We start from the raw sequence: 27,789 nt of genomic DNA, 5'->3' as shown, positions 1-27,789 counted from the left end.
GATGAGGAAACTGAAGTTCAGAGAGGTTAAGTAAACAGCCTCAGGTCTAACAACAAGGAAATGGTCTGCAAAGATTCAAACCAAATTTACTCGATTCACAAGCCTGTGCTTTTAACCAATAGGCTCTACAACTTAAAGATTTTGGAATTTATTTTGTAAGCAGTGGGAAGCCATTTGAGGAGGGGAGTTAATGTGATTCAATTTGTGTTCGGAAGCTAACTGGCAACAGTGGCCAGGATAGATTGGAAGGGAGAGAGACTAGAGATAAAGAAACTAGTTAGCAACAGTTTAGTTGAAAGATGATGAGGAACTGAAATAGGTAGTGGCAGAGGAAATGAGTAGGAAGGAACAGATTTAATATTGTAGGATTAGATTGGACAGCATTTGGTGACTGCTTAGATAGGAACTGTAAAACAAAGCAAGAGGATTTCTAATCACGATGACTGGTAAGATGGTAGTCAATTTAAATAAGAGAGGGAATACAGAGTTATAGGGCTTGGGGTACATGGTGAAGAGTAGGATGGAGGAAGGTAATGCGTATGATCTGGAACATTTTGCATTTGAGGTGCTGGAAGAGCACGCAGAAATTGGCATCTGAAGTAAAGCAACTATTTTAAAACTCTTTAACCACAAATACATGAGATTGCAGAGTTTCAGTCATAACCTTCTCCATTTAAATCAGGGTAACAGCTCATTCATTTTACTTGACATTTTAAATCATGAAGAGCTACTATGTCATAACTGCCACTGTCTAAAGGGCCCAACATTCATTAGTTGCAAGTTGTGTCCAAGTGGTTTAATTCAGTGTCACATAACTCACAGTAAAATTCCTAGTGCCTGATACAGCTTCTCAAATGTTGGCAGTGATATTGATAATGATAAGTTTGGATTTTAATATTTCCAAGGATTCTTCCAGAAGCTTTTCTTCTTTAAACAGATTCAATAATTATGATAGCAAAATATCACTTGAGGAAGTTTCCCCCACAATCTTTACTGCAATGCCTTGTCCAGGAAACTTAAATATAGCTATTGAAGATGTCTGTATTTACTGCAATAAAACATAAAGTCAGACCACCTAAATAAAATAACATACAACAAATTTGAGAAAATGAAGTTACTGTTACCGAGATAGGTGGATTAAGTCTGTGGAGAATTTTAATAATCAAGAAAAAAATGAAAGAATCTAGAAAAAATATAATAAAACAGATTTCCTAAGTAAATTAATAAAGTCTTTATACACTATGAATTAATCCTCCTACTAGGGAAGAAATCTTAGTCTTGCACGTACTAGGTTTTTCTTTTCTTATAACTTTTTTTTTATTGAGATGTACATCATGTAACACAGAATTCATCATTTTAAAGTATGCACTGCAGTGGTTTTTAGTATATTTACTATGTTGTTCAGCCATCACCACTGCCTAATTCCAGAATGTTTCCATCATCTCAAGAAGAAACTCCACACCTATTAGTAGTTAGTCCGAACACCCCTGCTCCCTATCCTCTGGCAACCACTAATCCACTTCCTGTCTCTATGTAGTTGCCTGAACTAGACATTTCATATAAGTGGAATCATATAATTTTTGGCTTTTTGTGTCTGGCTTATTTCCATTAGCATAATCTTTTCAGGGTTCATCCATGTTGCAGCATGTAATAGTACTTCATTTCATTCATTGCTGAATAATATTCCATTGTAGGATACCACATTTTGTTTATACCTTCATCAACTGATAGACATTTGGTTTGTTTCCACTTTTTGGCTATTATGAATAATGCTGATATAAATATTTGTGTACAAGTATTTGTGTGGATATATGTTTTCATTTATCTTGGGTATATACCTAGGAGTGGAATTACTGATTATATGATAATTCTATGTTTAACTTCTTTGAGAAACTGTTTTCAACAGTGGCTGAACCATTTTACATTCCCATCAGGAACAGATGAAGGTTCCAATTTCTCCACATCCTAGCCAACACTTGTTATACTCCACTATTTTTATTATACCATCTTAGTGGGTGAGAATTCGTATCTAATTGTGGTTTTGATTTGCATTTCCCTCATGACTACTGATGTTGAGCATCTATTCATGTGTTTACTGTCCATTTGTATGTCTTCTTTGGAGAAGTGTCTATTCAAATTCTTTGGCCATTTTTAATTGGGTTATTTGTCTTTTTGTTGTTGAGTTGTAGGAATTCTTTATATATTCTGCATAGTAGACCCTTATCAAATGTATGATTCGCAAATATTTTCTCCCATTCTGTGGGTTGTCTTTTCACTTACTTCACAGTCTTACTTAAAACACAAAACTTTTTAATTTTGATGAAGACCAATTTATCTATTTTTTCTTTGATTGTTTGTGTTTTTGATGTTATATCTAAAAACTGTTGCCTAATCCAAGTTTATGCAGATTTTCACCTATGTTTCCTTTTGAGAGTTTTGTACTTTTAGCTGTTACATTTAGATCTTTGATACATTTTGAGTTAATTTCTGCATATGGCATGAGGTAAGGGTCCAAATTTATTCTTTTTCATCTGGATATCTGGTTTTCCAGCACCATTTGTTGAAAAGACTATTTTTCCCCATTGAATGGTTTTGACACTCTTGTTAAAAATTAACTAACCATAAATGGGTTTATTTCTGGTCTCTCAACTCTATTCCATTGCCTATATGTCTATCCTTATGCCAGTACCTCACTGTCTTTATTACTACAGCCTTATATTAAGTTTTGAAATTGAGATGTATAAGTCTTCCAACTTTTGTTCCTTTTTCAGGATTGTTTTTACTATTCTGGGTTCCTTGCAATTGCATATGAATTTTAGGATCAGCTTTTCCATTTCTGAAAAACGGCGGTTAGAATTTTGATAAGGATCGCACTGAGTCTGTAGATCAATCTGTGGATCATTGCCATCTTAATAATATTAAGACTTCCAATACATGAACAGAGTGTCTTTTAATTAATTTAGATATAATTTAATTTTAATTTTTTCAATGCATGGTAGGTTTCTAATACATAAGTTTAATTATCTGGTGCTTGCCAATGAGAAGTCAGAGGGGAATTACTGATTCAAAGATCAAGTGCTGGATCCCTGGTTCTAGTAGTATTGTAGTTTAGCAGACTAGGCATCTTGACCAACTGTCCTTTTGAAAACTAAAAATATTGGATAGATGTAAAGTGATGTAGAAAACCAAGAAAGGAAAGTGAAACATTGAATGCAGTTTTCACAATGAGGACATGCCCCAGTTAAATTAAGTTTCAGTTTTCACAATCTGGTGGGATGTGGGGAGAGAAGAGAAAAAGCCAAGAGCTTGTCTCAAATGAAAAAGAAAAGAAGACCCATTGTAAAGTTGAGATACCACCGGCTATAGCTTCAAGGAACAGTGATTTAGAAATAAACCTGTCTCCCTCCAAGCTCACTGGACTGGAGAACTTGCCTATTTCAAATGTTAGCACAGAATGAGAGGAAAAAGATCCTCCCTGAGACTTCTTAAGCAAAAGCGAGTAACTAGATTCACATTTACACCACTTAGTGAATTAGAAAATTTCGTGTGCAGTAGAAAATACATATTTCTCTGGAAAAACTCACTTTCATCCCATGACTCAAAGAATCAAGACAATGTTTGAAGAAAAATAAACTCAGGGAGAAAACTTACAAAACGTTTAAAGACACAAGGCAACATGAATGAGAAGTAGCAGAAAATATAGTCAGCAGAATCAGAGCCATGAGGGATTCGGATATGGGAATTACCAGACACAGGACATAAAATATTAATTACAATATTTAAAGAAATAAAAAATCAAAATACAAGAGCTAGAGACTAGAAAAAATATTCAAGCTGCTTTGAAAAATAATACAGAGGTTGGAGTCAAGATGGCAGCATAGGCAGACTCTGAACTCACCTCCTGCCATGGAGACAACAAATTTACAACTATTCTTGGGACAATTACCCCTGAGAGAGAACTGAAAACTCGATCAAAACAGCCCCGAACAAAGGACAGTCCTGACTGAGGTGGAAGAGGCAGAAATTCCTTTCTGGAGGGAAAAAAGCCACCTTCACAAGCCATGGCACTTCATGGCCGGCCAAGAGCAATCCTAAGGTAGACAGCCTACCCTAGAGGAGTGGGGGATCTGGGCAGGGAAGCATTACTGCTATAAGCATCCTTTGGACTCAGCACAACCAAAAGAAGTGTCATAATCTCTGGCTTTGCTGACTATGAACAACGGGGAATAGCCCCAGAAAAGCTTTTGGATATAAGGGGAAAAAAGCCACAAATTCACGTGTTTCAACCTAAAATCACCAGAAAGAGAGGTGCACAATCCTTTGGTAAAAAGAGACACAGCTGATAGGCTCTGGGTATATCTTGGTGAGAGGTGAGACGTCTCCAGGGACTGAGACATTGGTGGCAGCCATTATTGTGACCCAGTACAGGCGTGCTGACACAGACGCTGGCAGATGCCATTGGAGTTCTTCCCTTGGCCTGTTAGCCCAGGGTATGCCCCACTGACTAGAGCGCCAATTTAATACAGCTCAGCCAGGGCACGCAGCCTTCCCTAGGGACTGGCCCCAAGCAATAGCAAGCTTTCAGGGACTTGTGGCACTGCATAGGCTGGGTGCCTAGATCCTCTGCAGCCAGGCAGGTGGGTACCCCTCAGCAGGGCAGGGCATGCACGATGAGAAGGTGGAGTATGTGGAGCACTGGTGGAGTGTGTGGGGCCTCTGCAGTGGGACGATGCAGTCTACTTCAGGGGGTCATGGCTCACACATGTGGCAAGATGGTGTTGATGGTGTGTGTGGCTGTGTGGGTGGTAGGGCTTGTCAGTGGCAGAAGACCTGTGCTTCTCAAAGAGCCACATAGGGGATCCACTCCACCTTCCAAAGCCTGAAACAATTGGGTGCTCCCATGCCTGGGGCCAGCCACACTCAGCTGCACCCTGAGATAGCTGACAAGAGCCTTGCAGGCCAGCAGCCTACAGCAATTGTAAGCCCCTGAGACTAGCAACCAGCCATGCTGGGAGCCTGCTCACTTAACACAAAAACTGCAACAGGAATGTACTATTAGACTTGGCAGCCACTGTGTTGGGGCTCCTCACATCTGATAAACTGACTGAAGGGTTCATAGTAGCCACACACAGTTGAGCATTACAACTAGCCATCCAGGGGAACACCCTAGCCTCCTGGACACTTGCAGGAAGAGCAACCCTGCCACAATAGGACATACATAGCCCACAAGAGCCAAAAGAATCCTGAGGAAAAAGGACAAAGCTGGAGGTATCACACTCCCTGATTTCAAAGTATACTACAAAGCTATAGTAACCAGAACAGCATGGTTCTGGGACAAAAACAGACACATAGATCAATGGAACAGAATTGAGAGCCCAGAAATAAATCCACACATCTATGGACAGCTACTTTTCGACAAGGGAGCCAAGAACATACAATGGAGAAAGGAAAGTCTCTTCAATAAATGGTATTGGGAAAACTGGACAGCCACATGCAAAAGAATGACAGTACACCATTATCTTACACCATATACAAAAATTAACTTAAAATGGAGTAAAGCCTTGAAAGTAAGAACTGAAACCATGAAACTTCTAGAAGAAAACATGGGCAGTATGTTCTTCAACATTGTTCTTAGCAGCATATTTTCAAGTACCATGTCTGACTGGGCAAAGGAAACAGTAGAAAAATAAACAAATGGGACTACATAAAACTAAAAAGCTTTTGCACAGCAAAGGAAACCATCAACAAAATGAAAAGACAACCTGACAATTGGGAGAATTACAAACCATATATCTGACACGGTGTTAATATCCAAAATATACAAAGAACACAACAAAAAAACTAACAACCTAGTTAAAAAATGAGCAAAAGTTCCAAACAGACATTCCTCCAAAGAAGATATACAGATGGCCAACAGGCACATAAAAAGATGTTTTACATCATTAACTATCAGGAAAATGCAAATCAAAAGTACAGTGAGAGATCACCTCACTCTCATCAGAATGGCTTTAATTAACAAGACAGGAAACAAGTGTTGGAGAGGATGGGGGGAGAAGGGAACTCTTATACACTGCTGGTGGGAGTGCAAACTGGTGCAGCCACTATGGAAAACAGTATGGAGATTCCTCAAAACATTAAGGATAGAGCTACTATATGATCCAGATATTCTACTGCTTGGTATTTATCCAAAGAACACGAAAACACGATGCCTAAAGATATATGCACCCCTATGTTCATTGCAGAATTATTCACAATAGCCACGACTTCAAAGCAACCTAGGTGTTCATCAAGGGACAAATGGATAAAGAAGATGTGGTATAAATACACAATGGAATGCTACTCAGCCATAACAAACCATGAAATCAGTTCATTTTTGACAACACGGATGGACCTTGAGAGTATTATGCTAAGTGAAATACATCAGAGGGAGAAAGTCAAATACTGTATAATCTCACTCATAAGTAGAAGAAAAAACCAACAACAAACAATCACATAGAGATGGAGATTCAATTGGTGGTTACCAGAGGGGAAGGAGGAGGGAGTAGAGTGAAAGGGGTGATTAAACACATGTGTGTGGTGATGGATTGTAATTAGTCTTTGGGTGGTGAACTTGATGTAACCCATAGAGAAATCGAAATACAATGAGTACACCTGAAATTTATATAATGTTATAAACCAATGTTACTGCAATAAAAAATAAGAAAATGAATCAAAAAAACTTTTAGAAATAAAAACTGTAATAATTGAAATTAAAATAAAAAATCCAGTGAACCATTAAGAAAATGATTGTGCAATGCATCTATCTGACATAGGACTTGTATTCAGGATATATAAAAACTCCTAAAACGAAATAATAAATGGACCCCAAAGCCAAATAACAAATGGGCAAGAAACTTATCATTTTATAAAAGCCCAATAAGCATTAGTCTTCAGGGAAAAGCAAATAAAAACCACAATGAGATACCAGTACACATCCACTAGACTGGGTAAAACTTGTAAATGACTAAAAAGTCCAAATATTGGAAAGGATTAGGACCACCAGAACTCTCATATATTTCTGACGGGAATGTAAAATGGTTCAACAATTTTGGAACAAGTTTTAGCAGTTTCTTACAATGGTAAGCATACATCCACCTTTAATCCAACAATTCTACTTCTAGGTATTTACCCAAGAGAAACAAAAATACTTGTCCACTAAAAGTTTTAGAAGAGGGGCCGGCCCCATGGCCCAGTGGTTAAATTTGTGCACTCTGCTTCAGCAGCCCAGGGTTTTGCCAGTTCAGATCTTGGGTGTGGACATGGCACCACTCATCAAGCCATGCTGAGGTGGCGTCCTACGTAGCAGAACCAGAAGTACCTACAACTAGAATATACAACTACATACTGGGAGTGCTTTGGGGAGAAGAAGAAAAAAAAACAACAGATGGCAACAGATGTTAGCTCAGGTAACAAACTAAAATAAAGAAAAAGAAAAGAAAAAAATTAAAAGTTTTAGAAGACTGTTTATAGCAGCTTCATTCATAATAGCCAGAACTGGGAATGTGTCAAATGTCCATCGATGGGAGAATGCATAAACAAATTGTGGTATATCCACACAATAAAATACTACTTAGCTATAAAGGGGGATGCATTACTGATACTTGAAACAATATGAATGTATTTCCCAAATATTATGCTAAGAAAAGAAAAGTGGAAATAAAAGTGTACATACTGTGTAATTCCATTTTATATGAAGTTCTAGAATAGGCAAAACTGATCTATATTAAAGAAAAATTAGAACAGTCGTCTCTGGCAGTGGGAGACTGGAAAGTGGCATGAAGAAGCTTTCTGGGATGATGGAAATGTTCAATAGCTTGATAGAGGTACAAGTTACATGGTGTATCCATTTGCTAATACTGTACAGTTAAGATTAGTGCATTTTGATATGTGTAAATTATACCTTAAAAATGCCTATAAAAATAATAATAAAGTTGGAGGTGGAGCAAGGAATCAGGCAGATATAGATAAAACAAGAATGGCATAAGTTTCATAGTTACTGAAACTAGGTGATGGGTATATGGACATCCATTTTACTATTCTGTTTACTTTGTATACTTTTGAAATTTTCAATAATAAAAAGCTTTAAAAATTCACTGGAACTGATGTAACAGCAGTTTTGATATAAAAGTTGGTAAACTACTGCTGGGTATTTATCCAAAGAACTTGAAAACTCAAAGGCATAAAGATACTTGCACACTTATGTTCATTGCAGCATTATACACAATAGCCAAGACTTGGAAGCAACCTAGGTGCCCATCAAGGGATGAATGGATAAAGAAGATGTGGTATTTATACACGATGGACTACTACTCAGCCATAAGAAATTATGAAATCCGGCCATTTGTGACAACATGGATGGACCTGGAGGGTATTATGCTGAGTGAAATAAGTCAGAGGGAGAAAATCAAATACCATATGATCTCACTCATAAGTAGAAGATAAAAACAATGACAAACATGTAGCATTGGAGATTGGATTGGTGGTTACCATAGGGGAAGGGGGGGAGGAGGGAGGGCAAAAGGGATGATTAGGCTTACATGTGAGGGGCTGGACTATAATTAGTTTTTGGGTGGTGAGCATGATATAATCTACACAGAATTCTAAATATATTATGATGTACATCCGAAAATAAACAAATAAATGAAAAAAAAAGAACAAAATAGTTGGTAAACCAGAAGATACATTGGAAGAAATGATTGAGAGTACAGAAAACAGAGATAACAAATGGAAAAATAAAAAGGATGTCAAAAGAAACAAAGTATAGAGTGAGAACATGCCACATACTTTCAATTGGAGTTCCAGAAAGATATGATAGAAATAATGATGCAGGGGTGATATATGCAGAAATAATGGCTGACAATTTTCCATACCTGATGAAAGATAAGAATCCAAATGAATCCCAAGCAAGAAAAGAAAGAAGGCGATAGAAATCCACATCCAGGCATAAAATAGTGAATAAAATAGTGGGACAGCAGAATACTAAAATTAAAAAATATATTTCAAAAGCATATATAAGAACTTCTAGTTTTCACAGTCCAGCATGTAAGAAGTTTGGAAGTTGCCACTGCATCCTAGCAAGTAAAAACTTGAACAAACTGAAAATTCAACAACTCTTCTTAGATCTGTAGGAGAACTGAGGTCAGAGGGCAAACTTTGGCCTGCAAAACTGGAGAGACTGACAGACCAATACAGCAAATCACAACTTACCAGAGCAGAAACCCATGCATGAACAGAAATCTCTGCAAGAACCAGTGCCAGAGTAGGGAAACCTGAATTGTAATTGAAGAATTGCTGGAAGCTTGGTATGACAAGTTTGAGAAACTAAAAACTCCAGGGGAGGTCAGTCATCAGGGGCCCCTCTTACTTTTGTGAGTTTTATCTCCTGGAGCTCTACCAGGTTCTCACAGTGAATATAGGAGAAAAATCCTTTCTTGTTTCCAGCACGGGGAGAGGAAAAGGAACGATTTTGAACTATGCCAGAGCATTCTGTTCTTCTTAACAAGGTCTGAACGTTTTAACTAGATCCTGACCTGCTGGAGTTGTATCAGAGCCTAACTGATCTAAGGGAAGGAAAATACCCCAAACAAGCTCACTCTAGCCTTCCACATGGGGGAAAGGAAATACTCAATACCAGGCCACTCTATCATACTGTCCTACCTAAGGAGAGCAGGGAAATGAGAAGCATTTGTGAAGTTCATGGCCTGGGGGCACAGGCTCACTGAAAGACTGAGACCTAATCCTAGGACTATAGAATGTGTTCCTTACCCATACATATCACTACCACATTGCTAAAGGTCTATTTATAGTGGTTCCTTTTATTCAGAACGTCATGTCCACCTATCAAAAAACATTTAAAGATGAATTTATGCCAAATGTTATATGAAAATAACGTGTGTCAATTGGTAGTTGAATGGATAAAGAAAACATCATATATATATATAATTATTTATATAATGGAATGTTATTCAGTCATTAAAAAGAAGGAAATCCTGCCATTTTTGACAACATGGATGAATCTGGAGGGCATTATCTAAGTGAAATAAATCAGATAGAGAAAGAGAAATACTGTATGCTGTCACTTATATGTCAGATATCTTTGTGTGTGTGTGTGTGTGTATAAAGTTGAACTCATAGAAACACAGAGTGTACAATCATGTGCTGCGTGATGACATTTTGGTCAACAACAGACCACATGTATGACAGTGGTCCCATAAGATTTGTGCCGTACAGCCTAGGTGTGTAGTAGGCTATATCATCTAGGTTTGTGTAAGTACACTCTATGATTTTGCACAGTGAAAAGATTGTCTAATGACACATTTCTCAGAACGTATCCCCATTGTTAAGTGATGCATGACTGTATATATATATATATATATATATATATATATGTATCATACATGATTTTTATCATATATCAAAGAACGAGGGAAACAAATGAAAGCAGTAACAAATATGGTAGGTATTAATTCAACTATATCAATAATCACTTTAAACATCATTGATGTAAATACACCAATTAAAAGACAGAGATTGTCAGAGTGTATTAAAAAACAAGACCCAACTATATGTTGTCTATAAGAAACCCACTTTAAATATAAAGACATGTAGAGATTAAAAGTAAATGGATGGAGAAAGATATAGCATGATAACACTAATCAAAAGAAAACAGGAGTAGCTATATTGATTTCAGACAGAGCAGAGTTCAGAGCAAGGAAAGTTATCAGAAATAAAGGGAGGAATTACATAATGATAAAAGAGTCAGTTATTCTCCCAAAAGACATAAAAGTCTTCATGTATATGCACCTACCAACAGAGCCTCAAACTACTTAAAGAAAAACTGAGAGGACTGCAAGAAGAAATAGATGAATCTGCTATTACAGTTGGAGATTTCACCACCCTTCTATCAGTAATGGACAGATCCACTAGGCAGAAAATCAGTAAGGACATAGTTGAGCTCAACAACACCATCTATCAATTGGATAATGGACATCTATAGACTACTTCATCCAACAACAGCAATAGACCATATTCTGGACCATAAAACACACCGTAACAAATTTAAAAGAATAGAAATTATACAATATCTGCTCTTGGACCACAATGGAATTAAATGAGAAATCAAATAAGATAAAGACAGCTGGAAAATCTCAAAATACTTCAAGATTAAACAACATATTTTTAAATAACACATAGGTCAAAGAAGAAATCTTAAAAAAATATTTTTAATTAAAAATGAGGATACATTTATCAAAATTTGTGGGATGCAGCAAAAGCAATGTTTAGAGGGAAACTTACAGTATTGAATGCATACATTAGAAAAGAAAGATCTAAAATCAGTTATCTAAGCTTCCACATTAGGATACTAGAAAAAAGGAGCAAATTAAATCTGAAATGAGCAGAAGAAAAGAAATAATAAAAATTAGAGCAGAAATCAATTATTTGAAAACAAGAAATCCACAATACCAAAAGCTAGTTATTTGAAATTATCCATAAAATTGATAAGCCTCTAGCCAGGAAGAAAGGAAGAAAGAAAAGGAAGGAAGTACGGAAGGAGGGAGGGAGGAGAGAAAGAAGGGAGGGAAAGAGAAAGAGAAGACACAAACTGCTAATATCAAAAATGAAAGAGGGGACATCATTACAGATCCCATGAATGTTAAAAAGATAATCAAGGAATACTACAAACAACTCTACACCCACAAATTTGGTAACCTAAATGAAATAGACCAATTCCTTAAAAGACACCATCTGCCAAAAACACACAAGAAGAAATAGACAATCTGAATAGACCTATATCTATTAAAGATATTGAATTAATAATTAATGATATTCCAAATCAGAAATCATCAGGCCTGGGTGGGTTCACCAGTGATTTCTACAAAACATTTAAGGAAGAAATTATACCAATTCTCTATAATCTCTTCCAGATGATTGAAGAAGAGGGAATACTTGCTAACTCATTCTAGAAACCAGCATTACTCTAATACCAAACCCAGACAAAGACTTTACAAGAAAAAAAAACTTCTGGTCAATATCTGCAATGAATATAGATGCAAAATTCCTCAGCAAATTGTTAGCACGTTGAATCCAACAATGTATAAAAGGAATTAAGCACCATGACCAAGTGGGATTTATTCCATATGTACAAGGCTAGTTCAACATGTGAAACTCAATTAATGTAATCCATCACATCAAAAGGCTAAAGAAGAATAATCACATAAACATATCAATAGAGGCAGATAAAGCATTTAGTAAAATGAAACTTCAAGTTGTGATCAAAACTCTCAGAAAACTAAGAATAGAGGGTAACTTCCTTAACTTGATAAGCAATATCTACAAAAAAACCTACAGAAACTCAAAGTTTTTCCACTAAGATCAGGAACAAGGCAAAGATGTCTGCTCTCACCACAGCTTTTCAACATCATACTGGATGTACTGGATAATGCATTAAAACAAGAAAAGGAAAGAAATGATTTAAAGATTGGGTAGGAAGATATAAAACTGTTTTTGTTTGCAGATGACATGATCCTCCTTAGAGAAAATCTGAAAGACCCAACAAAAAATTCCTGGATCTAGTAAGCCATTGTAGCAAGTTTGCAGGATATAAGGTCAATATACAAAAATCAATAGCTTTCCTATGTACCAGCAATAAACAAATGGAATTTGAAATTAAAAACACAATCTCATTTACATTAGCACCCATAAAATGAATTTCTTAGGCATAAATCTAACAAAATATGTTCAAGATCTATATGAGGAAAACTACAAAACTCTGATGAAAGAAATAAAAGCAAAATAAATGAATGGAGTAATAGTCCATGTTCATGGATAGGAAGACCTAATATTGTCAAGATGTCAGTTCTTCCCAACTTGATCTATAGATTCAATGCAATCATAATAAAAATTCCAGTGTATTGTTTTGTGGATATTGACAAGGTAATTCCAAAGTTTATACGGAGAGGCAAAAGACTCAGAATAGCCAACACTTGTTGGAGAAGAACAAAGTTGGAGGACTGACACTACTCAACTTCAAGACTTACTATAAAGCTGCAGTATTCAAGACAATGTGGTGGTGGTGAACAAGTAGACAGATTAATGAAACAGAATAGAGATAGAGAGCTCAAAAATAGACCCACGGAAATATAGTCAACTGATCTTTGACAAAGGAGCATAGGCAATACAATGTAGAAAAGATAGTCTTTCAATAAATGGTGCTGGAAAAACTGCACATCCACATGCAACAAAAATCTGGACACAGATCTTACGTACTTGACAAAAATTAACTCAAAATGGATCATAGACCCAAATGTAAAATGCAGAACTATAAAACTCCTAGAAGAAAACATAGGAGAAAATCCAAATGATTTTGCATTTGGCAATGACTCTTTAGTTACCACACCAAAGGCATGATCCATGAAAGAAAGAATTAATAAGCTGAACTTCAATAAAATTAAATATTTCGGCTTTGTGGAAGACACTGTTAAGAAAATGAAAAGATAAGCTACAGTGTGGGAGGAAATATTTGCAAAAGATCTATCTGATAAAGGACTGTTATCCAAAATATACAAAGAATTTTTAAAACTCAAAATAAGAAAACAAACAACCTGATGAAAAAAATGAGCCAAAGGCCTTAACAGACACCTCACCAAAGAAGATATATGGGTGGCAAATAAGCATATGAAAAGATACTCCATATCATGTGTCATTAGGGAAATGCAAACTAAAGCAATGACAAACCACTACACACAAATTAGAATGCCAAAATCCAGAACACTGACAATACCAAATGCTGACGACAATGTGGAGCAACAGGAACTCTCATTTATTGCTAGTGTGAATGCAAAATGGTACAGTCACTTTGGAAGGCAGTTTGGTAGTTGCTTACCAAACTAAACATACTCTTACCATAGGATGCAAGAATCAGGCTTCTTGGTATTTGCCCAAAGGAGTTGAAAACTTATGTCAACACAGAAACCTACACATGGATGTTCATTGCAGCTTTATTCCTAATTGCCAAAACTTGGAATCAGCGAAGATGTCCTTTAGTAGGTGAGTGGATAAATAACAACAGAGTAAACCCGCAGAAAGAAGAATGGGGGAAATAATAAAGAAAGAAAAGAAACGGAGCTAATGTACAGAAAATATACAAACAACTAAGAAGATCAACAAAGCGAAAAGTTTATTTTGTAAAAGACTTATAACATTGAAAATTTTCTGATGATACTTGTCAATAAAAATAGAGAAAATACAAATAACTATAGAGGATTAAAAACGTTAAAAAGAAAACAAGAGGGTATTATGAATAACTCTATATAAGAACTTTGAAAACATAAAATGGACAAATTCCTAGAGAAATATTACTTAATAAATCTGACTCAAGATCAAATGACAAAATTTAAATAGTCCTAAATTCGTTATAAAAATTAAAATGATAGTTAAAACAATCACAGAAGAAAAAACTTTAGGCCCATATGATTTGTCTCATGAGCTCTACCAAACATTCAAAGAACAATTAATTCTACTCTTCTATTAATTATTCTATAGAAAAATAAGGAATCTTTAAAAAGAAAAAGGAACACTCCCCAGTTCTTTTCTTAGGGCTAGCAATAACCTAAACTCCAAAAAGAACAGGATAAAAATGGAAAATTATAGGTCACTTTTACTCATGATCATAGATGCAAAAATTCTAAATAAAAAGATTAGCAAATTGAATCTTGCAATGTATTAAACAGTAATACATCATGTCCAAGTTGTGTTTATCCCAGTAATGGAAAGTTGATTTAATATTAGAAAATCAGCTGGTAAAATTCACTGCACATACAAATCAAAGGAAAAAAACATTTCATCTTAATATATGCAGAAAATGTTTGATTAAATTCAACCTTCATTGTGATAAAAACTCTTACCAAAGTAGAGTAGAAAATACATAACCTGACAAAGGGTAACTACTAAAAAGTTTATAATAGGCGTTGTACTTAATGGTGAAACACCAAAAACATCCCACTTAATATAGGAATAGACAAAGGTGCTCACTATCACTTCTATTCTACATTGCTCTAGAGGATTTAATTAGTGCAATAAGGCAGAATAATGAAAAGAAATATAGAGACTGGAAAGGAAGAAACAAAACTGCCATTATTTTGAAATGATATGATTGACTACATAGAAAATACGAAATTATCTTCAGAAAAAAAATTTGTGATTAATTAGAGGATATAGCAATGTTGCTAAATACAAGGCTAATATACAATAAAATCGATAATGTTTCATATTTACCAGCAAAAAAACCGTGAAAAATGTTTGGAATATTCAAATAGTAGCAAAACACATCAAGTACCCAGGAATAAATTTAGCAGAAGTGCAAGACTTTTATGGAGAAAATTACAAAATCTTATAGAGAGACCCTAAAATATATATAAATAAATGATGAGATATGTCCTATTCAGGGATTGGAAGACTCAATATTATAAAGATGTCAATTATCCAAAAATTGATCTATAGTGTCACTAAAATCTCAATGAAAATCCTGGTGGGTTCATTTTACGGAAAGTGATAATCTGCTTCTAAAATTTATATGAAAGTGCAAAGGACCAGGAGTAGCTAAGACACTTGTAAAGAAGAAGGTGGAGAGTCATTTCTTACCAGATCTTAAGAATTATAAAGCTATATTAATTCATACATTGTAGTATTGACCAGGGTAGACATAAAGTTATCCATGAAACAAAATAGTGGGTCAAGAAACAGACATATATATATATGAAAGCTTAATTTATGATAGAGCTGTCACTGTAGGTCAGTGAAAGATGGACTTCTCAATAAATGATGCTAAGACTACTGGTTATCCATATGAAATAAAATGAAATTAGACGATCTACCTCATACCACAAACAAAAATTAAATTTAGATCATTTTAAAGCCTAATCATGAAAGGCAAAATTATAACAGTTTTAGAAGATAATATAGGAGAAAAATTTTATGACCTTGGAGTAGGGAAGGATCTGTCAACCGAGCACCAAAAGTACAAAACATAATTGAAAAGAATGAAAAATGTGGTTACATTAAAATGAAGATGTTAAAAAGAAAACATAAAGAGAAAAAACAAAAGCTATGAGCTGGAGAAAGATATATGCAACACATAGAACTGACGAGGAAGGTCTCCAACATACATGAACAACGTTAAAAACTGAGTAAAAAAACTGGTAAAAGATCTGAATATGAACTACCAAAAAACGTATGAAAAGATGCTCAACCTCATTAATAATCAGGAAAATTCAAGTTAAAATACAATAGGATACCATGTTACAGTTGCTAGGTTGGCAAAGATGAGGAAGTCTTACAATATCAAGTGTTGGGAATAAGGATGTATAACAACTGGAACACTTTTGCACTGCTGAAGAGGGTGTGAATTGGCACAGTCATTTCAGAAAACAACTGGACATTATCCAATAAAGTTGAAAATGTGCAAAGGCTATTACCTGGCAACTTTATCTTTTGATAAAATTATACAGGAGTGTTTTCACATCTTGCATCACAAACGATTAATGATTGACAAAATAAATTTTGTGGGTCACAAGCAGCATTTAAAAATGAATGCGAATAGTATAGAAAAAAATAGAGTGCATCACAGGTAGACAATATTAATATGGTTTAGTGAAACTTTTGATTCAGTTATATATATATTTGTGTGTGCATGCATGCATGTGTGTGTATTTGTATTTGGTCACAATGTAAAACGTATTTCCTATTGTGAGTTGCAGTCTGTATTAGTTTTCTATTCCTATATTAAAAAATACCACAAAATTAGTGTCTTAAAACAACACATATTTATTACTTTATAGTTTCTGTGGATCAGAAGTCCAGGCATAGCTTACCTAGGTCCAATGCTTAGGATCACAAAAGGCTGCACTCAAGGCATTGGTTAGGCCTGTGGTCTCATGGGGTAGGATCTGCTTTCAAGCTCACTCAGGTTGTAGTCAGAATTCAGTTTCTTGCTGCTGAAGGACAAATGGCTTCTTTCTCTTGCTGACTGTAGTCCAGAGACCACTCTCAGCTCCTAGAGGTCACCCTCAGTTCCTTGCTGTGTGGGATTCACCAACATAACCACTTGCTTCCTCAAAGCCAATAAAGGAGAGACTCCAGCAAGATAAGTGTTATGCTTTTACGAAGGTAACGGCATACATCCCATGACCTTTGCTGTATTCTATTGATTAAAAGCAAGTCATAGATCCCACCCACACTCAAGTGGAGAAGACTACACAAAGGTCTGAAAATCAGCAGGTGGAGACCACGGGCAGGGGCTACCCTAGAATCTGTCCACCACACCGTCAGACTAGAGAGACTCTTGCACCTATGTATCAAGAGAACGGGAGCATCACTATTTGTAATAGCTAAAACTTTAAGAAACTCAGATGTCCACTAGAGGACTGAGTATAAAAATCTGTTATCATCATGGAATGGAATATTTTTCAGCAGTGAAAATGAATGGAATACAGTTACACGAAACAATACAAACGAATCTTAGGACCATGATATTGAGCAAAAAAAGCAGGTCCGCAAAAATATCTACAGCATGATTCTGTTTATATAAGGTTTGTAAACATGCACAAACAAACAATATATGATTTAAAGATATTATATATGTGGAAAAAACCATAAAGAAAAGCAAGGAAATGGTAAGCACAAAATTCAGGCTATTGTTCATCTCTGAGGAGGGAGGGGAGGCAATGAAATCTGACAGGGACTCATGAATTTTAAACTGGGTAGAGGAAATGAGGGTGTTTAAGGGGTATGTGATTCTTTATAGCTTACATATATTTAATTTTAAAACCCCTTATGTAACTGTTCAATGTGTAATGCAAACAAGTTTTAAAACTCGAGTTCCAATTTGTTAACACATCTGACAATTTTTCTGGTAAAGTTTCTTTTTTGCCTAGAATGTAAGAGATTAAAAATTTCACAAGATGTTTTTCATTCTTTTTGTGCATTTTCTACAACTCCACCTAAGAAAGGTCAAAGAAAAATACCTTTTCATCACTATCTAAGGTTTGCTTTTAAGTATTTCAATCCTAGAATAAAGGGAAATAAAAACTACATTTCTGGAGGATAAAGAAAATCTTTTCCATTCCTTCTTAAATTTCTAAGTTCTCTGTATTTCCTGAGGTTACCAACATGGCCCTCACTGAGACGCTCATGCTTTAGACAGTTCTGCTAACAGATACGTGAAATGGCTTAGCAGCATAAATAGAATAAAATCGTATTTGTAAAAATTCATCAGCTGTGTGCTCACAGGAGATTTGTGGAGAGGCAGAGAAGTACTTGAAATATATGTGAATCTGAAATCCAGAGCTTTACACATAAAATAACAAGATCATGAAAACGCACCAACCTGTAACATCATGCTTTACAATGAAAACGAGAGAATCATGAGTATTGTGTGCATTGTCTGCTGAGTGCTCAAAACTTGTTCAATTCAGGCACAAAAATGGAGAAAGTATTTTCCTATGGAGTGGTCCTGAAATGAATTTTTCATCCTTTCATTCTATGCTTCAGATAATTAGAAGAGTCTAATGAAATAATCCTGTTAATTAGTTTTAGCTATAGTGTTGTAAAAGTATAGAAAGGTCCTTTGAAAGAAAATTGAATCATGGAATTTTTTAACAAATGAAAAAGCAAATAAACAACTTTGTCTAAAGTATGTATGACAATTTCTGGTCACAGAATTTCGATAAGAGTTAGCAATCATGATTGTTTCCTTTCTTTAGATGCACAAAATGTACTTCCTTTACAGTTGCATTGGCAGATGCACACCCCACAAAGTCTTAAATGATCTCTCTTTGCCTACTAAGACACCTTTGGTTATTCCAAGCAAGTTAGAGTCTGACACCTTAAAGAATAGCAGTGTGTCAGGCAAGCAATAAAATGTAAATATGAAAAATAAACTGATAATGATAATTTATTGAGAGGCTTTAGTCAAATAGCTTAAGCCACCAATGTAAGTGTATATAACATAAGTGCAGTTAAAAAATATTTACCAGCTTGAAAAATAAGTAATGTTATGGTTATTTCTGTTTAAAAATTATATTAAGTAGTAGGGTTTCCGTTTTTGCTTTAAATAAATTGTTTGAAATAGAGGTGTTTCATACCAAATGTCCATAGGTGGAAAATGCCAAAAGTCACATACTTATTTGGTCACTATTTCATTCCTGCCGCAGATACCAAACTCCATGTTAGATCATTTGGTAAGAATAATTGTCATTTGATTTTATCTGCAAATATTTTTTAAAGTGTCTTTGGGGTGTTTGGTACTGTTTTAATACAAGGAGGGTTTTCACAGTAATGTATTCTTATGTCCACAAGGAACTTTCATGCCCTGATACTGAGAGGATATGATATTGTGATTTCAGGTGAGATAGATGTATTTGGATGTCTGACCCAAAATCCATCACATATAACATACCCAGAATATAAGCAGAAATGATCAAAGAAGCATCAGGTGATAATGTTGATGATTAAACAAGTGATGCTTTTTCCAATTTAGTAATGATAAATTGTTTCTTGGCAAGTATCTTCCTCCTCAATTCCTTTAACATGCCTAATGTGAATGGCAGCATAGCATAGTAGACTGCATGCCCGACTAGGAAACTCAATTGGGTTTAAGTCTCAGTTCTGTGTAACCTTGGACCAAGTGCTTCACTTTTCTGAGGCACAATTGCCTCATATATAAACCAAGAAGATGATCTGAAAGTATTTTCCAGCCCTAAAAATCTATAACTTACCATGACATCTTTTTTCTGTTTCCACGGTGTTTGCATTGTACTTTGGAATCAGTGGCCCGGAAGAACGGAAATGTGTCCAGGACACCTCAGGTAAACAGCCTCATTTTGATTGCTATAGACTGGGGGTGCGCTAAATGAATATTGTCAGATAATGTGCTATAACATGAGCTACAATGCTGATTTGAATCACCAGATAACATGGATGTTAGTGTGCATTTAGAGTTTTCTTAGATGGCTTTGGTGACAGCAGGCAGTGCTGGCAATCTTATCACTATTTACGTCTCACAAAGATTGATATCGTGAGCTAGGCAGAAAGGAACTTATTACAGATGACTTTGTACACCTGTATCACCTATCAGACCTCAATAGCATCCGTCACTATAATACATACACACTGGGACAAAAGTGTTATTTAATTTAAAATAGTTACTTTAAAATGATTATTTTCCTTTGCCTCCAAACTTCATTGCACATTCCATAATCAAATTTACAAAGGAATGGTGTTTTGTAAATCTAACAAGGCATCATACGTGGACAAATCTGGATAATTATTTCAGGCAAGTCAGTCTCTTTATAATATCAGAAAGAAAGAGAATGACCATAATCAAAGAACGCATGTTTCTAGACACATTGTTAAGCAGAATAGAAGGCAATTATGAAGTTACTTGCATGGCACCAGGGAGTTATCACTGACTTCTTATTCTCTCTTATCCACCAAATCCTTGGAGTCAACCAGGTCTATGAGGTTTTAGAATCAAACAAACTGGATATGAAATAGTAATTGCAATACTAGTTTTTGGTGTTCTGGGATTCCAGCATGCCATCTGTGCAGGAAAGAGTTAACGTAGTAGGTATAAGATTGCTATCTTTAGCAAAGCCTAATTGCAAGGTTGGGCCTTGGCTTGTGTCTGGGAACTTGGATTTTGGGAGGGATCCCACCAATCCCTAACTGATAAGGGTGGCAGGGTGGCTTACTGTGCCTAAATTGTACAAACAATGGGCTGAACACCTGCTTCTCTTCAGGAGGTCTGAAATCTTGCGATATGCTGGACAGTGGGTGCCTACATGACCAGCCCCCAGTAGAAACTTTTGGCACTTAAATCTTTAAAGTGAATCTTTAATGAGCTTCCATTAGACACCTCACAAGTGTTGTCACAATTCAGTGCTGGAGGAATCAAGCACATCCTGTGTGACTCCACCTGGAGAGGACTCTTGGAAACTTGTACCTGATTTTTCTCCAGATTTCACCCCATATACTTTTTCCCTTTGTTGATTTTGCTTTGTATAATTTTGCTGTAATAAATCTAAGCTGTGAGAATGCCTGTATTTTGAGTCCTGAGGCCTTCTAGCTAATCACTTGAACCTGAGGGTGGTTTTGCAGACCCCCCCCCATACATTATACTATTTTTATATTTTGAAACCCTGGTGTTTTTGTTAGTATTTTAAAAATATATGAATTCCGAATCATTTACTGTTGAGATGTATCCAGAGAGGTAATTATATGCTGTATTAATATTTTGAATAAAACAAAAGTAAACTGAATTAGAAAGTGTTCAGTCATATTTCTCCTGTTTTTAAGAGCTTTCCAAAATATTTTGTTTTAAATTCCCCTACCTGTGGTTAATTCCTGTGGTTAATAACCTAAAGAGGTTGAATATCTATTAACCTGTGGTTAATAACCTAAAAAGGTTGAATATCTTATGTTTATTAGCCATCTATATTTCCCCAGAGCCCAGAAATTGGGGTGGTAGTGGTGAGAAGAGTTATGTGCATTTAAGAAAACAGGAGGGGGGCCGGCCCGGTGGTGCAGTGGTTAAGTTCGCACGTTCCGCTTTGGCCGCCCGGGGTTCCCCAGTTCGGATCCCGGGGGCGGACATGGCACCGCTTGGCAAGCCATGCTGTGGTAGGCATCCCACATATAAAGTAGAGAAAGATGGGCACAGATGTTAGCTCAGGGCCAGCCTTCCTCAGCAAAAAGAGGAGGATTGGCAGCAGTTAGCTCAGGGCTAATCTTCCTCAAAAAAAAAAAAAAAAAAAAGGAGGATGTGGTAGAGTTTACGACAAAAACTAGATCAGAAAAGTTCCCAGGCTCAAACCTCAAGGCTTATCTTAGAACGTAATCACTGCCTTTTTACCCTCAGACCCAGAATCTGTTTGCTAGCCTCCTTATGTGTAAAATAGGAATAATAATATTGCTAATCTCGTAAGATTTCTGTGTGGCTTAAATAAGTTAACACATATAAAAAGGCTCAGCATAATTCATGGCACATACGTTCTCAGTAAAGGTTATTATTTTCATTATTCCTGTTATTTCTCTCCATTTCTGATGCCTCTAACTAAGGCTAGACTGCAATCATCTTGTCTGAATTACTGCAACAGCCTCCTTCCGACTTTCACCTCTTTGGGGCATCATTGCCTCAATAATCATCCTCGCTTCCTTTTTTTCAGAACCCCCAGTGACTCATTTCCCACTACATCAGGTGAAACACCCTCTGCCTGGATTCAAGGCGCCCATCCTACCTTACAACCTTATTTCTCTCCATTTCTCTCCATCAATGATTCTCCCTCCATTCCTCTACATCAGTGGTTCTCAAATTTGAGGATGCGTCAAAATCTTTGCGAGGGCTTGTTAATACACAGATTTCTGGGCCCCACCACTGGAGTTTCTGATTCAGTAAATCTGAGTAGGGCTTAATATATGCATTTATAACAAGTTCCCAGGTGATGCTGACACTGCTGGTCTGGGGACCAGTCTTTAAGAACCACTTGCCCTACATTATCTATTTGACTTAATTTTCAGTCTTTTTGCATCTGTCGATCCCATTAATCCATTCTTACCTTCTTATATCCACCCATTTCTATTTTCCTTGCCTGGAATGTTCTCCATTCTCTACCTAGCTTTAAGATATTATCCAGTCCAGTTCAAGACTTCATCAATCTCGCTGTTCTTTGGACTGGTATTGCTCAATATAATCCATATCACACAGCTTAATCCTTTACCTTATGTTATTTGCTCTGATTTCATGCATGTGACTTGTATGTCCAATAATGTAAAAATTTTATGACAGGAATTATATTTCATTTTTTTCTGCATCTCCGACAGAGCCTACCACAAGACTGAACACATATAAGGTGTTTAATAAGTACTTAACTGATCGATTTATGTGGTCAGTTCATGCATTTCGGTTGTGAGACCATATGCTTTTTATTCTGTCTGTAACCAGGCACTGATGAAGGCAAAAATCCCAGAGGCCCAACTTCTGCCTTCAGCCTTATACACAGAAGCCCACTACAACTCTTATGTCAGCAGAGTAAATCTTGCCTGTCATATCTTCCTAATTTTGTGTTTGCTTTAATGCACACAGAATTACAAGGCAATGATTATTACAGAGATACTGTCCAGAACAGCGTGCATGATTGAAGCCTTGTACTTAATGGTAAATTGGAGCTGATTGTTTTAATTTGCCTTAGAGTGAGTAAGTATGCAGTAAAAAAACAATTTGATGCTGCCTGCTGCTTCTGAAGGTACTGTGGCCAAAACAGAGGTTCCAAACTGGGGAATCTGAGAAACACTAAGCCAGGAGCGAACAGGGAGGGGGAGAGAAGTGAAGAGATAAACCATAAATGGAAGGATGAGCTGTGGGTTGAAAGCCAAAGGAGTAAATAGGTGACGAGCTAAGATTTATGGGGCACAGTCCCCAGAAGCTAACGGGCAATTAGGCAGAGTTGGTTTAAGACAGGGTAATATAGACCAAGGGCTCATCTGAAGTCCTGTCTCAGAACAAACTGAGGGAGATAAGTAGGAGGCTGTTTATGAGCCCTGAATAAACTGTGAAATTACAGAAATTTCAAGGCATGGTCTCATACTTGAACTGGGAAACTTGCAGAAGGAAGAATTTTAACGTATAGGCAGTGATCAAATGGAAACAGTTTTCTTTGAGAATCATGACTATTTTGATTTTTCTGCTGTTAAATGATTTTCAGACTGGTAGACCTAAGTCATTCAGAACTGCATTCTCCCTCATTCTCACCACCATCCTTACGAGAGAATGAAGGAAAGTATCAGTCAAGCTCTTCTCATTGATGATTTTTGAAATGGTATTTGGCACAATAGGGAAATAACTAAGTAATTTACAGTACATGAACCTGATGAAATTCCACACAGCATGAAAAAAATATATATGGAAACTGAATTAAAATGGAAAACTAAATTTTAATAACGGACAAAAATAGTACATGAGCTCCAATTATAGCAATGTAGGCACATTCTTATAAATATATGAATAGATACTGGAAAGAAACATGGAGAAATAAAAATATAGCTTTGTTATATTGGTGGAGATGTAAGTATTTTTTTCTTTTCAAAAATTGTATAATGTATTCCTTTAAAGTAATGCTTTTTTCTTTGATTTTTGTTTTTCCTTTTCAAGAGTAATACTTGTGACAAAAATTTAGGGAGTAAAGAATTGTGGAAAGGAAAAAATAAAAATTCAAAAATCCAATTTTCACCCCCATTAATTTATGTACATTCCTGCATATAATAGAAAGATGAGTCCAGATCCCAGTTTTGGAAAATTAGGAGATTATTGAAGATTGCACTCTTGGCTTCCTTTTCTCAGTTCATTCTCTCTTTGTGGCTGATGTCATACAATGACTTCAACTACCATGTTTTAATGACTCTCAAATCTTGACTTCCAGTCTGGTTTTGTTTCCTGAGCTCCACATGTCTATATGCATCAGCTAACCACACAACTTTCACCTGCATGTACCATAGGCCTCTCAAATTCAAAATTTCTGTCATTTCTCCACCTCCAAAAACCTGTTTCTATTCCTTATTCCCCACTTTAAATCATCCTGGTTCAACTTGTCATACAGATGAAATTCCTTGGCTCCTTCTGGTTCCTCGCCAGCAACACTGAAGTGATTTGCCTATTCCATCCATTCTGTTTCCAGAGTAACTTTTTGATCTAGCTTCTTTCTTCCATCTCCACTGCCGTTGTCCTAGCTGCGACCATCATCATCTCTCACTGAACTATTGCAATAACTTCTTCCTGCTTCTAGTATTGTTTCATTTTTCTATAAGCTCCACATTGCTGCCAGAATTATTCTTTTGAAACAGTTTGAGGGCCAGCCCAGTGGCACAGCGGTTAAGTGCACACATTCCACTTTGATGGCCCGGGGTTCGCTGGTTCGGATCCCGGGTGTGGACATGGCACCATTTGGCACGCCATGCTGTGGTAAGTGTCCCACATATAAAGTAGAGGAAGATGGGCACGGATGTTAGCTCAGGGCCAGTCTTCCTCAGCAAAAAGAGGAGGATTGGCAGCAGTTAGCTCAGGGCTAATCTTCCTCAAAAAAAAAAAAAAAAAAAGAAGAAGAATGAAACAGTTTGAATCACATCATTCTTCTTGTCAAAAATCTGCCTACATATTTAAGTCCAAACACTTCACATGGCTTTTCAAGTTTTCCACAATCTGGCCTTGTCAGAGTCATCTTCTATAAGATCCTTCCGTTCATCCTAAACTCCTACAATTCCTGTCTGGTTCTGGTCAGTACATTTCACACATCCTGACGTTTGTCCTCTGCCATTGTACTTCTTCTCTAGTCACTAAAATCCTAACCTTCAGAGCCTAACTCAAGTATCACCCTTTTCATGAAGCTTATCCTATGTGCCTCATTGGAAAATAACTGTTCCTCCATTTCTACTCTCATAGAACACTACTTGGGTTTCTGTTATAGCATCTGTTTTAGACTTCTTTGCCTCATAATAATTTTTGTTTATGACAGCGAACGTTACTAGACTGTTAGCTCCTCAAAGACAGAAGCAGCGTTGTAGTGATTGCTGGGTCCCTGGAAGTATTACAGTGCCTGGAACATTGAAGATACTGTTTTGAATTGAATTAAATTGAATTCCATGACCTGTGACTGACCAGGGTTCGTCCTTCCTTGCCTCTTCTCACAACAACTTCAGGCCTCAGGATATAGTTTGGTTATAAGCAAACCTGTATATTAGAGAGCTATTCTTAACCAGAATGTGTTCTGTTTGCCTCTGACCTGGAAACAAATTAAGAAGCCAAGTCCCAGGCCCAAATCTCCAAGTGTTCTTTCTCTTTTCCACTCATGAGCCTAGCCTGAGCACGAGTAGCCCAGAGAAAACAGCAGCAATTCTGTCAGAGTAGTGAGAAAGGCACAATTCATTTATCAACTAGCTGGAGTTTGGAAAGGAATTGAGAAACCCATCTGTCGAAATCTCACCATCCATCAGCAGTACGTTGCCCTGGGCAGCCAGCCTGCTGCTAGCTACTTACTAATTTTAGGTTGTTTCACTCTTCTCACAAAGGTTCTTGGGTTAACTTATGGACTGTATAAAAAGAATTAGAAAAACCACCACAAATTATGGGATTAACATTGACTCGAGTGTCAGGAAACCTAGATTCTGCTACTAACATGCTATGAAATATTGGGTAAGTGACTTCCTTCCACTGGGCTTAGTCCCTCTAATCTATAATTTTTTAAAAATATTTTTCATTTTTAAAATCTATAATCTAATTTTTAATCTTTTTTCAATGTTTAAAACAGTTCTAAATAAAGATAATAATTCCATAAAAGAAGAGGATAAAAAATGGGATGACAAGAAGTGATTGGTCTTAATAAGGCAATACAGAATAGACCCATTATCAAAGACCATTTAATTTTTAAAGATCAACAATACCAAAAGTATAAAGTGGAGTATAAGAAATTTTTTATAAGTATGATTTAATTAAAGCTGTTTACAGTTATTCTTTCCCACAGTAATTAAGCATGAACTTAAAAAAATAAGAGATGAGAAAAACAAGTGTAGGCAGCACACAAGGTTAGAGGAGCCAGCCTGCAAAGTCTGTAAAAGGATGAGTTTGGTCCAGGTCCTATCTAAAGTCCTTTCGTGCTGTCACATTGTATAGGGTGTAACAATGGTAATGAAACTGCAAAGTAGGAGGTGCTCAATAAATTCTTATTGACCACATTGGTTAAAGAATCATTGGGTGCTTGAGTTTGTGGCATAGGTTATAAGTGCTAAAAAAAATTCAGATAGAAGAAGATTTGAAGAAGCAGAGGGAAAGAGGAAGGTATTCCAACCAAGAATATCACTTCTGTGTTTAACTTTGAGTTTTGGGGTAAATTCTTGAGATGGTTTCCAAAGGATCAAAAAGTGGGTCATTGTTTTATTACTTATTTTTGTGATTTTCATTTTTGGTATTTTCCTCCTTGATTAGTGAGAAGAATAAGGGAAAAGGAAAGGAGAAATATAACTTCTATATGCTAGGATCTATACATACACTATCATACTTAAACCTTCACAACCACCACCAGAAATGGGCATTATTATTTCCATTTTTTACAGATGAAGCCTCAGAGAGGTCCAGTAAATTCCCCAAGTCATTTTCCTAGTAAGGGACAGATGCAGGACTCAAACTCAGATGTTATTAACTCCAAAACCCTTGATCCCTCCACTACTATGCTACTTCCAGCTAGAATTCTTTCTGAAGACATTCTTTTCACACCATTTCAGTGTGGACAAAAGCCAGGGTCCTCAGTAAAAATTTTAGAAATAAAGAAATAACTAGTGCATTCGCATAGAGCTTTCATTCAATGAGATTTATTCAAAATCCTTGGTACCTTGAATATGATTCCTGAACTGAGCTCTGGAGATCATGATATATTGAATAGATTCATTCTTTGAGTTCCCAAAATGCCATTAATCCATCCCCAAAGAAAAATTAAGATGGCTCTCAAACCTAAGGGGAAGATATTAAAATCACTCATAATTAGATAAAGTCAAATTAAAACAACACTGAGATATAATTTCTCATCTTTCAGACTGACAGAAATTAAAAAGTATGACAACACATTCTGTTTTAGGTTGTGAGTAATTACTGGTGGGAATTCAAATTGGTACAACTCTTCTGGAATGAAATCTGACAATATCTAACAAAACCAC

The 27,789-nt window shown here is 36.2% G+C and overlaps 1 long non-coding RNA gene across 1 annotated transcript in view; it reads left to right on the top strand.

The window, feature by feature from the left end:
- Nucleotides 1-27,789, top strand: part of LOC124245945 (uncharacterized) — a 60,025-nt gene that overhangs the window by 25,016 nt on the left and 7,220 nt on the right. The window contains exon 3 of the long non-coding RNA XR_006890361.1: nt 19,864-19,901. This is a non-coding gene — a long non-coding RNA (uncharacterized LOC124245945). The remainder of the gene's footprint in view (nt 1-19,863; nt 19,902-27,789) is intronic.

This window comes from Equus quagga, chromosome 10 (genome assembly GCF_021613505.1).
Source record: "Equus quagga isolate Etosha38 chromosome 10, UCLA_HA_Equagga_1.0, whole genome shotgun sequence".
NCBI classification, from domain to species: domain Eukaryota; kingdom Metazoa; phylum Chordata; class Mammalia; order Perissodactyla; family Equidae; genus Equus; species Equus quagga.
The sequence above is the reverse complement of the archived record's forward strand: the minus strand, read 5'-3'. Positions and strand labels throughout refer to the sequence as shown.